The sequence below is a fragment of the Protopterus annectens genome, chromosome 9.part0 (genome assembly GCF_019279795.1).
Source record: "Protopterus annectens isolate FY-2018-M chromosome 9.part0, PAN1.0, whole genome shotgun sequence".
Taxonomy (NCBI): Eukaryota; Metazoa; Chordata; order Ceratodontiformes; family Protopteridae; genus Protopterus; species Protopterus annectens.
In genome coordinates, this window is record NC_056743.1 from 1,029,672,516 (window position 1) to 1,029,687,896 (window position 15,381).

At 40.2% G+C, this 15,381-nt stretch overlaps 1 long non-coding RNA gene across 1 annotated transcript in view; it reads right to left on the reverse strand.

Annotated features, from left to right (window-relative positions):
* Positions 1 to 15,381, reverse strand: part of LOC122810919 — a 207,214-nt gene that overhangs the window by 119,986 nt on the left and 71,847 nt on the right. The window contains exon 2 of the long non-coding RNA XR_006366150.1: positions 10,796 to 10,863. This is a non-coding gene — a long non-coding RNA (uncharacterized LOC122810919). The remainder of the gene's footprint in view (positions 1 to 10,795; positions 10,864 to 15,381) is intronic.

Genomic DNA, 15,381 nt, shown 5'->3' on the forward strand with positions numbered 1-15,381 from the left:
CACTAATGTCATTCTGTCACAGGGAGTTCCTAATCAGGTCATCAGAAAGGGTAGGATACTAAGCTGCTAGTGATGTCATTAAGCATAAAGAAGTCCTCAAGGAACTCCAGATCATGGAAAACATTTGTGTGTAACTCACCTGGCCTTGTGGCTTTGTGTCTTTTTATGTTAGATATTAACAGCACTGAATGCACCCACTCATAAGGGCAGTCATATTTATAGATATTCATTTTAAAGGTATGTTATGGGAAAATGAAAAACGAATACACAAAACCACCACCTGGATTGCTTCCCAGTGACTTAATGGTAACTGTGTTGTTACAGGTAGTCCCTGAATAGTTTAAGAACTGTAAAAGCTTGTTGTCAACATCTAGTATTGTCTGGAGCAAGTGCTTCTACTTTGTTGCTGTAACCATAGCAGATTTTATTTCCTGGCAACAAGCACTTCTGAAAACCTCATATCATAACATTTGGATTATTATCCTCTGGACTTCATTGTTTTCTCATGATGTATGCTAGCAACACTTTGCCATTTGCTGTTGTTCATCAAAGCAAAACCTCTTTAATTGACAATTAGTTATTTTCTGCTGTAGTTTTTTTTTCTGCTTACAGACTTGTGTGTTAAATACTCTTTTCAGAAAGCTTCCATCATTGTTAAACCCTTAAGTAAATGAATGACAAGAACATTGAACAGCAGTCTCACTTGTATATACTCCTTTAGGGTTCATCAATGCCTTTGTTTAAAAAAACATCATCAGTACAGATCACTAATACATGTAACAGGTAGAAAATGGCAGTTCTCCACAAGGCTTGTATAATTACAAAACCTGTTCTCTCCCGCTCTTACCACATTTTCCATTATTTTTACCCATTAATTACACTCTCTAGTTATAATTACTTTTTCAGTTCTACAAAATACAGTTTACCTGCATCCTTTTGTCTGCTTTCATCAATGTGCAATGATTTTTTTCTGAATATTTGGAAATAAAAGAGACTTCTCTGCTATTTGCAACACTATGAGAGAGGCTGAGCAGATTTTTGCAACAGAGAAGAACAGTAGGTCTATAACTATGGCTACCAAAAATTCACAGATAAAACAGCCTGCCAGCCAGAAATAACACCGGGAATGCACCATGATTGCATAAGATATTACCTCCATTTCACAGATAAGACAGAAAACGTGGTAAAATTTCCAGGGAGCAGAAAACCATCTATCAAATGTTTAAATAATAATACATGTTATCATATGTGTAGTTTGCTCATGCAGTTTTATATTTTAAAGGTCTTTATTTTTCATGGTTATCTTGCTGACACAGGTTAACACTTTCATGATGCCCTGTGACATTGAAAAGCAACATGTCATTGGAGAATATACGGCAAATACAAATGAATAAAAGGACCAGAAAGCAATTATAGCAGATGACCAAAGGTAAGAAAGCAAGCTGTTAAAGCAGCAAGGATGGATAGTGTAACAATTAGATGCAAATTAAAAATATTTACTACAGTAAAGCAAGAAGTAATTATTTCACTTTATGGACAGATAAGTCAGGGTGCACCGCAACTGGTCTGATGTTTGTAGAGACAGCTGAGAAGAAGCTAAAGATGAAGAGAAAGTCCACCTGGGCATTCCTATACTTGGAGAAAGGATATGCAAAGGTCCAATGAAATCTGATTTTGGCAGTCCTGCAGTGGTTCCAAGTCCCAGAAACATTGGTAGAAGTAGTACAAGGACTCAATGACACAAGTATGAACAACATTTGAACTCACAGAGGGGTTCCCAATGGGAATGGGTGTGCATTGGGGTTCAGCTTTGAGCCCACTGCTGTTCATACTGATGATGGACTATATTAGTAAACAGGTTGGAGAGGACAGATCAGCAAAGTTGCTGTATGTAGACAATATGGTATTGCAAGCAGACTGATTAAGAACATCAGCAAATGATAGGAGGAACGAATGCAAAACTGAAGGCACATGAGATAAACTTGAGTACAAACAAGACAGATGTCATAACAATGAATTGGGGAAATTGTAAGAAGCTGAAAATTGAGATACAATGGAAAATAGTGGAACAGGTTAACAGTGGTTAATAGCTTCAAGCATCTGGGAAGCGTGGTTGAGAAGAAGGTAATTCTGTATGAGAAGATTAAAGTTAGCATCAGAGGTTATGCAACCAACTGGTATAGAGTGTTAGGGTGGTATATGACACTGACAATTCTAAGTGTAGAAAAATGCCAAAGAAGCTAAAATGTAAGGTGTACAAAACACTGCTGTGACCCACTGCATGGTACAGAAACCAGGGCAGTGAAAGCAGAGCAATAAAAGAAGATAGAGATGGTGGAAATGAGATACCTGAGATGGGCGGTAGGATGCACACTGTGGGACTGATGAGGAAATGGGAACATCAGAGCAAAACCACACTGGAAAAACTCCAAAAGATTAAGCCATGGAAAAACAATCTCCTCAATCTCGCTTCTGCACTCACTTCCTTACTCCTATCAATTTCTTCCCCCTGGCTTTCTCTCTAAATGTACAAGCCTGCTTTTCTCTCACTTCGTAATGCAATTCCTATTTGTATTATACTAACTTACCTTTAATTTCTCTATAAACTGATTAAATTTCTCTAACTATTAAATCATTGTCACTTAATGTTTTCCTATAATGTTTAATTGGGTGTAATTATTTAAACTGCATTTGTTTTTTGTATTTGTGCCAGAGCCATAGATTGAAACTAAATACAAACAAATGCATAATTATTCCCTTTGGGAAAGCAAATACCCCAGCTAATTACTATATAGACAGCATGTCCCTGAGAGTAAAACCAGTAGTACATGATCTGGGTGCTCGGGTTGAAAGTAATCTGAACTTCTTAGACCATGTGTTCACAGTGATGAGAAAGTCTTTCTATGTAATACAACTCATAAGTAAAGGCATGGCATCCGGATCAAAAGACATTATAATTACATTTTACTTGGTCCTCATCAAACCAATATTTGAGTACAATGCACCATTTTGCATGTACCTTACCAGACATCTGCAACAGCTGGACAAACCCCAGAGGTTTCTCACCAGGACATACAGAACATGGAAAACAAGTCTTACATGGAAAGATTGAAAGCCCTATCACTGTATTCTGTCTCCTACAGACTACTAAGGGGCAACATGTGTCTGGCCTACAGGGCATTCTCCAATCCAGCCCTGATCAAAATTTTACACTTTTGTAAATTAAACTGCATGGTGGTTATCTGTTCCAGGGATCTTAACCTAGCCTCTGATGTAAATAAATCAAGTTGGAGAGATATATATGTATCTCACAGACTACCCCTTCTCTGCAACAAGCTTTCTGTTCATGTAAAGCAAAGCTCTTCCCTGACCCTATTCAAGAGCAACCTAATTAGAGCAACCTAATTCAATGGATGGGTAATTGTAAGTTTACTCCTGGGTTGGCACCCATGTCCCTTATGGACAGAGGCAGTTGGTATTAGATACCATAGCACAGGCTCATACCTCTGTGAACTTCGTTCATCTAGCTTTTGAAAACTGAGAAACCCGGGTTAAATATGGCTAGGCTTGTAAGGGCTCTTAGGCCCTTAGCTGAATAATTTCCTGTGAACTTATGAGCCCTTATTAGACTAAGCCTAAGCCTATATTTGTAACAATAGTACTATAATGCTGTAATATAATATTCAGTTCTATACATTAATGTACTGCAATGTCATTTCTCTAGTATGACATTAGTTTGTCTGTAAATTTTCATTCCATATGTGTTTTTACATTTGTCACTACTGGTGCTCTTGTTGTATAGTGCAGCTCAGGGTGAGCCTGAAGTTGGTCATTTCTGATCTGTTTTGTACCTGGTAAACAAAATTAGCATTAAAATAAAATAAAATAAAACAAAGACAATAACCTTAATATTACCACTATTTCATGTAACATGTTTCGGTACTTGCATAATACAATCCTTAAATAACTCTTCTAAGCCTTTTGGTTTAAGCACTTGGGCTTCAGACCAGTTGTTTTACATTAAGAAGGTTTGTGGTCTGCACTGTTGTGGCAGGACAGGTAGCTTACATCCTTCTAAGTTGGGAACTGCTGATTGAAGGCTCAGTGTCTGTGATTCTAAAGGTGTATTAGTTCTGGTTTAAGCACTTGGGCTTCAGGCCAGTTATTTTACATTAAGAAGGTTCGTGGTCTGCACTCTTGTGGGAGGAGAGGCTGGACTCTGCACTTCTGAGCTGGGAATTTCTGGTTAAAGGCTTATAGTGCCTGCATATTTGAACTGTTTCTTACCGAAATCGGTGCGCCTTGTTTGCTGTAGCATAGACTAGATCCAGGCCTGCTGAATCTAGCTTTGTTTGTATAACTTGAGCACTAATCCAGGCCTTCTGTTTTGGAGAAGGTTCCCCTGCATCCCAGTGGCAGGAGTGTGCAGTTAGAACTTGTCTGACTGAAGACTACAGGAACAAGGCTCAGTTTTGAGATGTTTTTACTGGATAATTGGGTTATTTGTTTAAAAGCCTTTTCTGACTGCTTGTAGTCATCTAAAGCTGTTTAAAGTGTATTTTTTACTGTTTGTAGTCATTTAAAGCTGTTTTAAGTGTATTTTTTACTGTTTTTGCCTTATCTTTTCAAAAAAAAAAATTTCCTTGTTTCCCACCTTTGTAAGCTAGTATAGTCTAGTTTTCAGGCTAGTGCTGAATTCAGGGCTGTGTTACAATTTTCTGAGTTGCCCATACCTTATTTGGACAGAGGGAGGTTTCTCTGTTCACCTGTGAGAGAGGGAGCTTTGAGCAGCCATCTGTCCCTGGAGGAGTGGTTCCAGCCCAGAAGTTAGTAGTTTATAGGCCATTTTGGGCTAATTTCTATCTCTTTCATTTCCCTGCTGTAAAAAACGTGTTTGCATGGTTTTGCAAGTCTGGGCAATGCCGGTTAGCTAGGGCTAAATTTATCCCGGCTCCACCAAGTCTCCTCTTCAGTTTTTCCCTTGAAAGTAGTCTAACTCTCAACCTAAGCACTTAAAAAGCATCCTACAGTCCAGCACTTGCTCAGACCTGATAGCAAGCACTAATATACCCATACACTTGATTGCCCAGCAGGGCAAGGCTCATTATTCACCCCTCACCAACCAAGCAACTAAGCAGCTCACCCTACTATTCAGGCATGACTAAAGGGCAATTTCAGGTATAATCTCCAGACCAGCTGGTGAACCTGGGTATCCTGAAGCAATGTTACAACTGCCTCATGGACACAGACAACCCTCTCCTCCTACCACAAAACATTAACATATGCGAGAGATGCAATTATATAGCTAAATTGGAGGTAAGATCTCTCCACCCAAGACTGGAACAGGCAGTCATGAGGAGAAGGTTAACACTTGCACCACACCTCTAGCCTCACATAGACATACTAAACCAGCACTGGCAAAAAATACACATAAATGCATGAAATCATACTCGGAGGATCTAAATAAAAACTTGCAAAAGCATCACAGACCTCCAAAGCAGACACCCAAAAAACCTGCACCTCCCGTCACAAACCAGACAACACATAAAACACAAAATCAGTGTGCTGCACAATCACAGCCCTTAAGGTGAAATAACATACCTAGCACACTAGTAATAGGTGATTCTATAGTCAGGCACACTGATGTCCCACTCACTAGGCTGCACAAGGAGAAGGTTACTGTTAGCTGCCTGTTGGGAGCCAGAATCCGCCACATAACACAAGCACTCAGGTCACTCCAGAACAAGTACAAATATGACTCTGTCATTGTTCATGTTGGTGTGAATGACCTGAGACGCACCTCCCTGGACTACATGAAAAGAGACATGGAAGAGCTCTCTGATCATATAGCCCAGGTGGGTACAACCCTGATACCTGAGTAGCATCCTGCCCTCACCAAGAATGATACCGCAGTATAAAGAAAAAAATGATAAATTTAAACAATTGACTAAGCCTCTGGTGTCATTCAAAGGGGATCCAGTGTCTATCAGCCTGGGACGACATGCTCAACAGGCCTCGTTGCTTCGCAAGAGACGGCTTGCACCTGTCACCCCTAGGCTTTTGAATACTGGTCAAGGCTTTTGCTGCCCCCATAGTGCCTTTTTTAGGCAAGGCTCAAAAGTCAAACCCACCTCCGTAAACAGCACAAATAAAAAAATGAGGGTTATGCTACTCAACGCCAGGAGTTTAAATCTCAAAATGCATGTGCTCGAAGCACTCCTCAGTATGGAGAACGTCGACATCTGTGCAGTAACTGAAACCTGGTTCAAAGCTCCACAGAGCACCCCAGCACTACTGGGCTACAACTCATAGCACACATTTCGGCCACAGAACATGGACCGAAACACAAAAGTAGGGGGTGTATCCATATTCATCAAGGATACCTACACCTCCAGGTTAGTGACGCAGCATGATACCTCCGAGATCATCCATGTGCAACTAACATCAGGCAAATCTGCAATGCAAATTGTGGCCTGATACACATCACCCTCTGTGACCCAGGACCACCACTCTGCCTTTCTGGAGACAATGGAAAATATGAAGGTCCTACCAAACACCCTGATATTGGGCAATTTCAATTACCCTACCGTTAACTGGGAAAACTACTCAAGTACAAACTCCCAGGTCCAGCGCTTCCTGGAATTTATCAACTCAAATGCCCTGGATCAGCTGGTAAACTCCCCTACCAGAGGTGAAAACATATTGGACCTGGTCATCACCAAAATGGGCAACAGGTGTTTCACACTGGAGGTCAACCCATCACTGGTTAGATCAGACCATAAACTAATCACTCTGGATGTCCACACCACACTACCACTTCCAACCAAGGAAACCATGGTGAAAAACTTTTCTATAGCAAACTTCACCTTACTTAAGACAGAGGTGGTAAGTTTCACAGCCCCCACACCAAAGGATAACAGTGTCCAAGATGCAGGAACCTTTACAAATGCACTATATGAGCACTTACAACGATGCATGGATCGTGCCGCCCTAGCAAAACCAAGACACACTCCCCTAAGAGAAGGAAACCAGTCTGGTGGACCCCCTGCCATAAACAGGCTATACAATAGGAGGAGGAAACTAGTTCAGAAAAAAAGCAAATCCCAAGAAGGAAAGACATCCCTGATCCGTATCAGTAAGAAACTAAGGTCCCTCATAAAATCCTCCAAGGTTAACTTCGAAAGTAAAATAGCCAAGGATTCGAAAGATAACCACAAAGCCTTCTTTAGCTATGTCAAGAATCTAAGTGACAACTCGCAGATATGCTCTGAGCTAGTGCAAAATAGCACAAAATATATTGAACCCACTGATATTGCCAACATCCTGGCAGATAGATTCAGTGCAAGCCTCACCCCCCCCCCCCTCACCTCTAAAAGGGCCCACAACAATACCGGAAAAGTGTAGTGTCCCAGGAATCACAGATGCACAGGTGAAAACAGCCCTTTCAAAAGCCAAAAGCACAGCGTCAATGGGGCTAGATGGTGTCCCAGGCTGTATCTTGCACGAACTACAGAACAAACTATTCCCCCACCTAAACACACTGTTCAACCTCAGCCTTTCCACAGGCTATGTGCCCATAGAATGGCGCACAGCAGCGGTTATTCTGCTCCACAAAGAAGGGGCCACAACTGACCCTGGCAACTATCGCCCCATAAGCCTGACTAGCCTGGTCTGCAAGGCTATGGAGTGCATCATCATGGAACTCATTAATAAAGACATTGGGCACCTCCAAACACTTGACCCGACCCAGTTTGGCTTTGTTAAGGGCAGATTATGTCTACTAAACCTGGTTGACTTCTTTGAGACAGTCACCAAGGCCATAGATGAGGGGAAGGTAGTTCACACAGCCTACCTTGACCTCGCCAAGGCTTTTGACACCATTTCCCACTCGAGAATTATAGAAAAACTCACCAGCCTGAACATAAACCCCTATGTCATGAGATGGGTTGCCAACTGGCTTACAGACAGAACTCACTTGGTAAGAATAGTGGGCTCCAGGTCCAACTCTAAACCAGTCACAAGTAGTGTCCCACAAGTCTCGGTCCTGGGACCTCTACTGTTTGGTATATACTTCTCAGAAATGCAGGCAAACACAGGAGGACTATGGTTAACCAAGTTTGCTGATGACTGCAAACAGGGAGCCATAATTGACTCTCCAGCTGACACGGACATTCTCCAAAAAGGCCTTACTGAGACGGACACCTGGTGTCAAAGTCATGGTCTCAAGCTAAATGCCAAAAAATGCATAGTTATCCCATTTGGGAAAAACAAAACACCCATGAATTACCACATAGGTGGCAGCCCCCTTAATACAGAAGAGGTAATAAGAGATCTGGGGACCCAGGTAGATAGTAATCTCTCCTTTGACAATCATATTGCCAAAGTAGTTAGGAAATCCTTCTATGTAGCCCATCTAATTAGTAAAGGGTTCGCATCTAGAAATAAAGAGGTTATAGTGCCCCTCTACTCATCACTCATCAGACCCATCACAGAGTACAATGCCCCATTTGGGATGTACCTCACAAGACACTTCCAACAGCTGGAAAGACCACAAAAGTACCTCACCAAGAGGATTACTGGCCTCAAACATATGTCCTATGCAGCCCAACCGGAAAAACTCCAGCTGTACTCAGTGGCATATCGCTTACTTAGAGGTGATCTCTGCCTGACTTACAAAGCCATGTCCAACTCAGAATTGATGGACATGCTCCACCTAAAGAAATCCAAGTCACTGCAAGCCACTCACTCTAGTGAGCTAAACCTTGCCACAACAATAAATAGAACATGCTGGAGGGATAGATTGCTGTCACAGAGACACCCTATGCTTTGGAACAAAATTCCTAACTACATTAGGCAGAGCCCCTCACTAACACTCTTCAAGAGAAACCTTGAAGAGTGGATGAGTAACAGAAAATACACCCCTGGGATCACTTCATTGGCTCTGCTTGACAGAGGCTCAGTTAATTAATCAATGGGGCGGCAAAAGCTGACACACACTGGCTTGGCTTATAAATGCTCTCGGGCAGATAGCCTAGTACCTACCTATGAACTTCTATATGTTGTAAATTCCATTTGGTATTAACTTGTCACCTTACATTATTTTATATATACATAACAATAAATGTTCTTTCCTTGATAATCTTCTTCTTCTCCTTTCGGCTAATATCAGACATTAATATTTAATAAAAAACTTGCAACACCATGTGATCCCTACACCATATTTTAATCAAATAAACAAACAAAATAAATAAGTAAATAAACCTCCAGTGTAAGTTCAACACACGCATAGCTCAAATATACATAATTTGTGTTGACTGGCTTTGGGCTTTAGTTTAGGGCATACACCCATTATTGCCTGTGCAGTCTTCCTCCAAACATCCCATGTTCTTAGTTGCATTATTTTATTATGCAATAAAAAGGGACATTCTTTGCTAGGAAGAGTAGTATCAAACTTGTGGATGGGTGAGGCTATGTGCAGTCAAACTTCAAAATTCTTAAGGCAAGCAGCAAACTGTGCAGCTTTTATTATTAATATTTAAAAAAACAAAGGAGTTTAGCATGCTTCATATAGAAGTATTCTTATTTTGACACCCTGATAGTTTCATTAAAGAATGGAAAGGGGGAGGTAAAGACTGAAAAAGAGGAGACACAACAAAGAGGAAGACAAAGAAGAACCATATCAAGAGGGGTGTGCTGTAGGAGATGGAAGAAAAGGGGCACTGTGTTTTTGGTAGAGGATATACCCCCTATTTTTTTCGTATTTTTTTATATAATAGGGTAGTTTGGGTTGAAGTAGGTAAGAGGGTATATCAGAAAGCATAAGGGAAGAAGGTCTGAAGAAATGCCAGCAGGAGTCTCAGTTCACAGACCCTCATTAATTTCCACTGCCAGGTGGTGGTGCAGTGAAGGACCCCGATGTTAATGGGGTAGTGGCCTAAGGTGGTGCAGTGGTCAGCATCAGCTAGGCCAGCATGTGTTGAACACACTGAAGAAGGTTTTTGTCTGACTGAATCGGCCTACCCACAGCTTGCTCCAGCACACACTCAACCAAGTCCCCAGTCAGTGAATTTGATAGGCTGCCATGTTCCAGTGTGCTTGCAGAACTGGTGCCACTGCCTTAAACCTACATGCATGTCCCAGGACAGGCAGAGGGTGAGTTCTCCGTAACCTGAGAGATATGTGCCTGTGCCACTCCAGAGGATTTTGAATATGTAAACAAATTAACATAATGGGAGAGAAAGAAAATAATAAAGGACAATGGAATGTATAATTAGAATAACAAAAACAAAGAAAAAAAGTAGAGACAAAATAGAAAATACAGTACATTCTCATATCATGTTGCACAGCATCCAGTTTCTTACTTTAAAGCATTTTATTTTATAAATCTATAGTGAAGTAAAACAGAATGTATGGAAGTGCTTATGCAGACTTTTGGATGAAACTGTATGGAAAGTGCTTACGCTTACTTGGCAGGACAATGTTCACCATCAAGTTATGGTGATGTTTACATACTGCAGTCTACTACACCAACATAATAATCATACTTGTGCCTGATATGTATTTGTTTGGAATACTGCACCAAAAACACCCATTATAAATACCCTACATCTTATACAATGAGTTAAAAACAGATTACTTCAGTTTACATATTGATATATCTCTCAGACTTGCTTGCAATAATTTACTGAATACACTCTAGTGCATCAATTATCATTCTGTATTAATTATTTCTTCATATACAGTAATACAATGAGTTAAAGACAAAAATGCTATGTATTACTTTATTCAGGCTTACCAGTAGATTCAACCAATCTGACTGTATGCTTTCCTGCTGCCTCTTGTTATAGAAGATTTCTTCTTCAGCTGTAAAAAGTAGACATAAAACAATTCTTCCTTATCTGTAGTTCACTTTTTTCTCCATTAACATTCCTTATATGAGTATTATGTCTAAGGCATGACATTCACTGCAGTATTTGCTTAGTCTGCATTTGTTGAAAAATGTATTAGTATTTAAATTCTCATACTTTGTTCACCTTCCCTTTACTGTAATTTACAAGCACAGATGCACTTTTGGTGTCAAGTTCTTTAAAAATGTTATGCTTTGCATGTAACAGTCTGTCAACTATGTTCAGCCAGAAGGTGCAGGCACACAGTACAGTATAAGTCATGTAAGTTTTCAGTTCTTTGCTGTATAGAAGTGTGCGCTTTGATAGTTTTCTTCCTTAAGAAACCTAAGCATATTAAAAAAAATTAAGCATATAAGGGGTGATTTAAAATGTATGCAGAAGTGCTACAGAAGTAGCACTACTGGACATTTCTCAGTAAAGTATGTGCTGGACATTCACTTGCCACTACAACCCTTCACTTCCCTCTCCCAACCTCTACTCTGACTAGGGTGTGGCACCTAACTGATTTCAGCCATCTAGAATATGTTATTAAAATTGTGGAAGAAATTACTTCCTTATACAATTACTACACTAATAAATATTTTCTGGCTTACACAAACTGTCTACATGTAATATAACTGCTACCTAAGTTAATGCAACAACAAGTGAAAATATGGAAATGCAGACTTTTTGTTGGTTTCTATGTAAATATATGAAAACTAGTTATAAGTACATATGCAGATATATATGTGATTTACAGACATATGTATTCAGAATATTATTTTACTTATACATATGCTACATTTATATTGATACAGATAATTAAGTTAGCACATAAATATCCATATATTTGTATACAGATGCAGTTCTGTGTACAGATATGTTTATGCTTTCTTTTTTATAATTATAACAACATTACAGGTACATTTTTTGCAGATGCACATATTTGTTCTACCAAATAACTTCATTTATGCAATATTCTTAATTTTTTTAAACCTTAATATGACCCCCGAAATGTAATACTTACTACAGAACTCTGGTCTTCTCCAATCTACCTGGTCAACCCTCTCAGCCAGCTAGTCAGGCCTATGCTTTTGTAGGTCATCTTATCGGTGATGGCACTGTTGGCCTGAGTAGGTTGTCCCTGTCAAAGATGATAGGTGCTCAACCAACTCCTGACAGAGATATTTTTTTCCATTTAGAACATCTTGTGCATACCTCCGTTTTTTCCAGATATGACATGCTGAGAGACCATAATTTTAGTCTCCTTATCTGACTAGCTTGGAGCATGGTCTCGTGTCATCACAGATATTTCCAGCATTACAAGTGTCAGAACCAGAATGAAGCAGGGCTGTGGTTCACAGGTTTAGAGCCACTTTCTCTGGAATGTGACACCACCTTAACCAAATCCAGTTAACCAGCAGAGGCATTAGAGCAGGTACAGCTATTATTGGCATGTTTGGTTTAACAAAAAATGCTTTGCCACATACATTTTTTTAAGTAATACATTCACATTTCATTTATATGGTGCATACATGGTGCATAAAAGAAAACAGTATGCAATCATCATTTTTCTTTTGTTCTACTAATAGTTGTTACTGCATATTGCCTTAGCTATCTTTTTGAATTATTATACCTGAATGTCATTTATTCCTGTATTGTAGCAGCAATAATATATTTTTTTGGGGGGAGTGCATAAATTCATATTCCTATGTGTGTGACTATCAACATTTATTGAGTAGTGAATGGTTTGTGGTGAGAAGGTGTGCCAGATGATGTTTGATGGCCAGAGATTTCACTTCATGGTTGAGCAGAGTGTAATACATACAACTCCATTTTGTTTCTTCTAAATATATTCAGATCTGAGCATATCTGAATTAATCCATACATTCCTATGGCATGCTAGGGACTACTAAGGAGTTCTGCAGACCATGCCACTCTCTGTAGTGCATTTGCCTAAATGCAAAGCAGTGTTCATGAGCAACTGAGAGGGTCTTAAGTACAGAAGTGGTCGTACACATTCACACATTACTGCGATTCATAAAGATAAACATAAAAGGATCTAATTTGCATACAAACATGTAAATGGACCTGACTTTGCATGAAATAGTTAAACACAACCATACTAAGTTTTGATTACTCAAGTTACTCAGCAAATGTCTTAGGAAAACATAGACTTCTTAAAGTAAGGAAAAAATATATAAAAATTGAATATGACACATTTCAAAATTATGTAAAATTAGTAAGTAATCTTTAGGAAATGTTTATTTTACTGATATACACATATTATCATGGCATGGCTTTAATGTATAATGTAAAGTTGCCATTTGTAAGTGGAAATCACTACAGCAATAGTGGGAAATGATTAGTGACCACTAATAAAATCATTTACTTTGGTGTCCTGCAGTGATTATGCACACATATGTGTTTAACTGTGAACTACTGAAGTGGAAAGGCTAAACACACACGTGGTCTTATTTGAAGATTTCTGAGTGTCACTGAAAAAAATGACAGTATTATGAATGTGACGCATGTGCCCTGGCCCAGCAAGGAGCCTCAGTCCACACCACTAACACCAGAGAGGGCACCTCATATATGAGAAAGGTATAATAAATACACACAGTAAAGTGCAATTTCCCTTAAGAGCACACAGAGATCACAGTCAGTTTGGGGCTGGTCACTCCCTTGCTCCCCAGGTCCCTAATAAGACTCCTCACTGGCACAGCTATAGGGTCCAGATCTCAGCCTAGCTGGGCAAGCTAAAATCTTCAGCACCCTCTCTGTCCAACCATTGCTTCATGTCCCTGCCCAAGTAGCTGACACACACACACACACACACACACACACACACACACACACACACACACACACACACACGCACGCACGCACGCACACACACACACACACACACACACACACACACACACACTTTGAGATAAGAGTTTACACAACCACACACACACTTCTGGGGAAGGCTGGCACAGGTTTTCCAGCGGTGACCCTTTTACCCAGACCATATGGTAGTAACTACTGCCACCATCCAGCTAATATTTGTCAGCTACTCAAAGGCCCTTAAAAGGGTGTCTGATTATTACTGTGCAATATTATTATCCAATTGGTAGATGTGACTAAACAGTCAAGGCTTATTAGAGTGACTTGTTACAGTGATCACTATAAATATGCAATGTATTCTTAGAGCTTAACTTATCTCTACACAAACCAGCCACAGTTAAAAGGTTTTAAAATATTTAATAATAAATAATTAAAACCACAAGACAATACTTTCTACTACAGTCAGTGCTAGTCAAGAGTTCAGAGCTCATACAGAAATACTTAAAATAATTCAGTAGTACAGTTCTGACATCACAGAAAAACACTTAATCTAATCTTTCTACCTTCTAGCTATCTCTAAAAGAAAACACAAGTCTATGATAACTTACATGTGAGCAAGAGGCAGTGCTGTGAGTTGGATGATCAAGACAAAAATGCTTCATAATCTCTGGTTCTCTCTGTTTAAATTGAAACTGCAGTTCTGAGAAACATTACATCATTCTTTACCCTTCCTGGAGTTCCCAGGCTACACATTAACTACATTTACATTTTAACATCCCCCCTTTGTTATCCTGCAGCTGGTCAGGAGCAGAGCAATAAAAAATAGATTTGAATGTTTAAATCTAGCAATTTAACTCTTGGTTAAAACAACAGAAAGAATTTCTTCACTACCTTATCTGGCCTGTTCTTCCTTGTCAGGTCTGTGAGGGGAGCAGCTATGGTACTACAACTAGGGATGGACTTTCTGTAGTACCCTGCTGTCCCTAAAAATGCCCTCACCTGTTTTATTTTAAGAGGTGCAAGCCATGGCTGAATGGCTTTCACTTTGGCAGGTTCTGGCCTTATCTTACCACTCCCCACTCTATGTTCTAAGTATGAGTCCTCCACTATACCCGCCTGACATTTGCTCGGCTTAATGGTCACCCTGCCCTCTGTAGTCTGCCCAGCACCTCCCTGACATGCTGACGGTGTTCTGGCCAGGAATGGCTGTAGATGGCAATATCATCTAGGTAAGCAAGGGTAAACCCTCCTGCTCCTGCTCCTGCTAGGATATGATTTACCAGCCTCTGGAAAGTCACTGAGGCATTCTTCATCCCAAAGGGCATCTTTGTAAACTCATACAAGCCAAAAGGAGTCACAAAGACTGATTTCTTGCTAGCACTGGGAGTCGAGGGTACCTGCCAGTAACCCTTGGTAAGATCAATGGTTGTAAGATACTTAGCCCCACCCAGCTGCTCTAGGGCCTCATCCTTCCTAGGCATGGGGTAAGCATCTGACTCTGTGTGGCTATTTAATTTCCTGTAGTCCACACTGAACATGGTGCTGCCATACCCTCTGGCACCAGCACCACTGGGGAGGCCCAGGGACTGTTGGACTCTTGAATCACCCCTAGTTCCAACATCTCCTCTACCTCCTCCCTTAGAGTCTGTTTGACTCCCTCAGG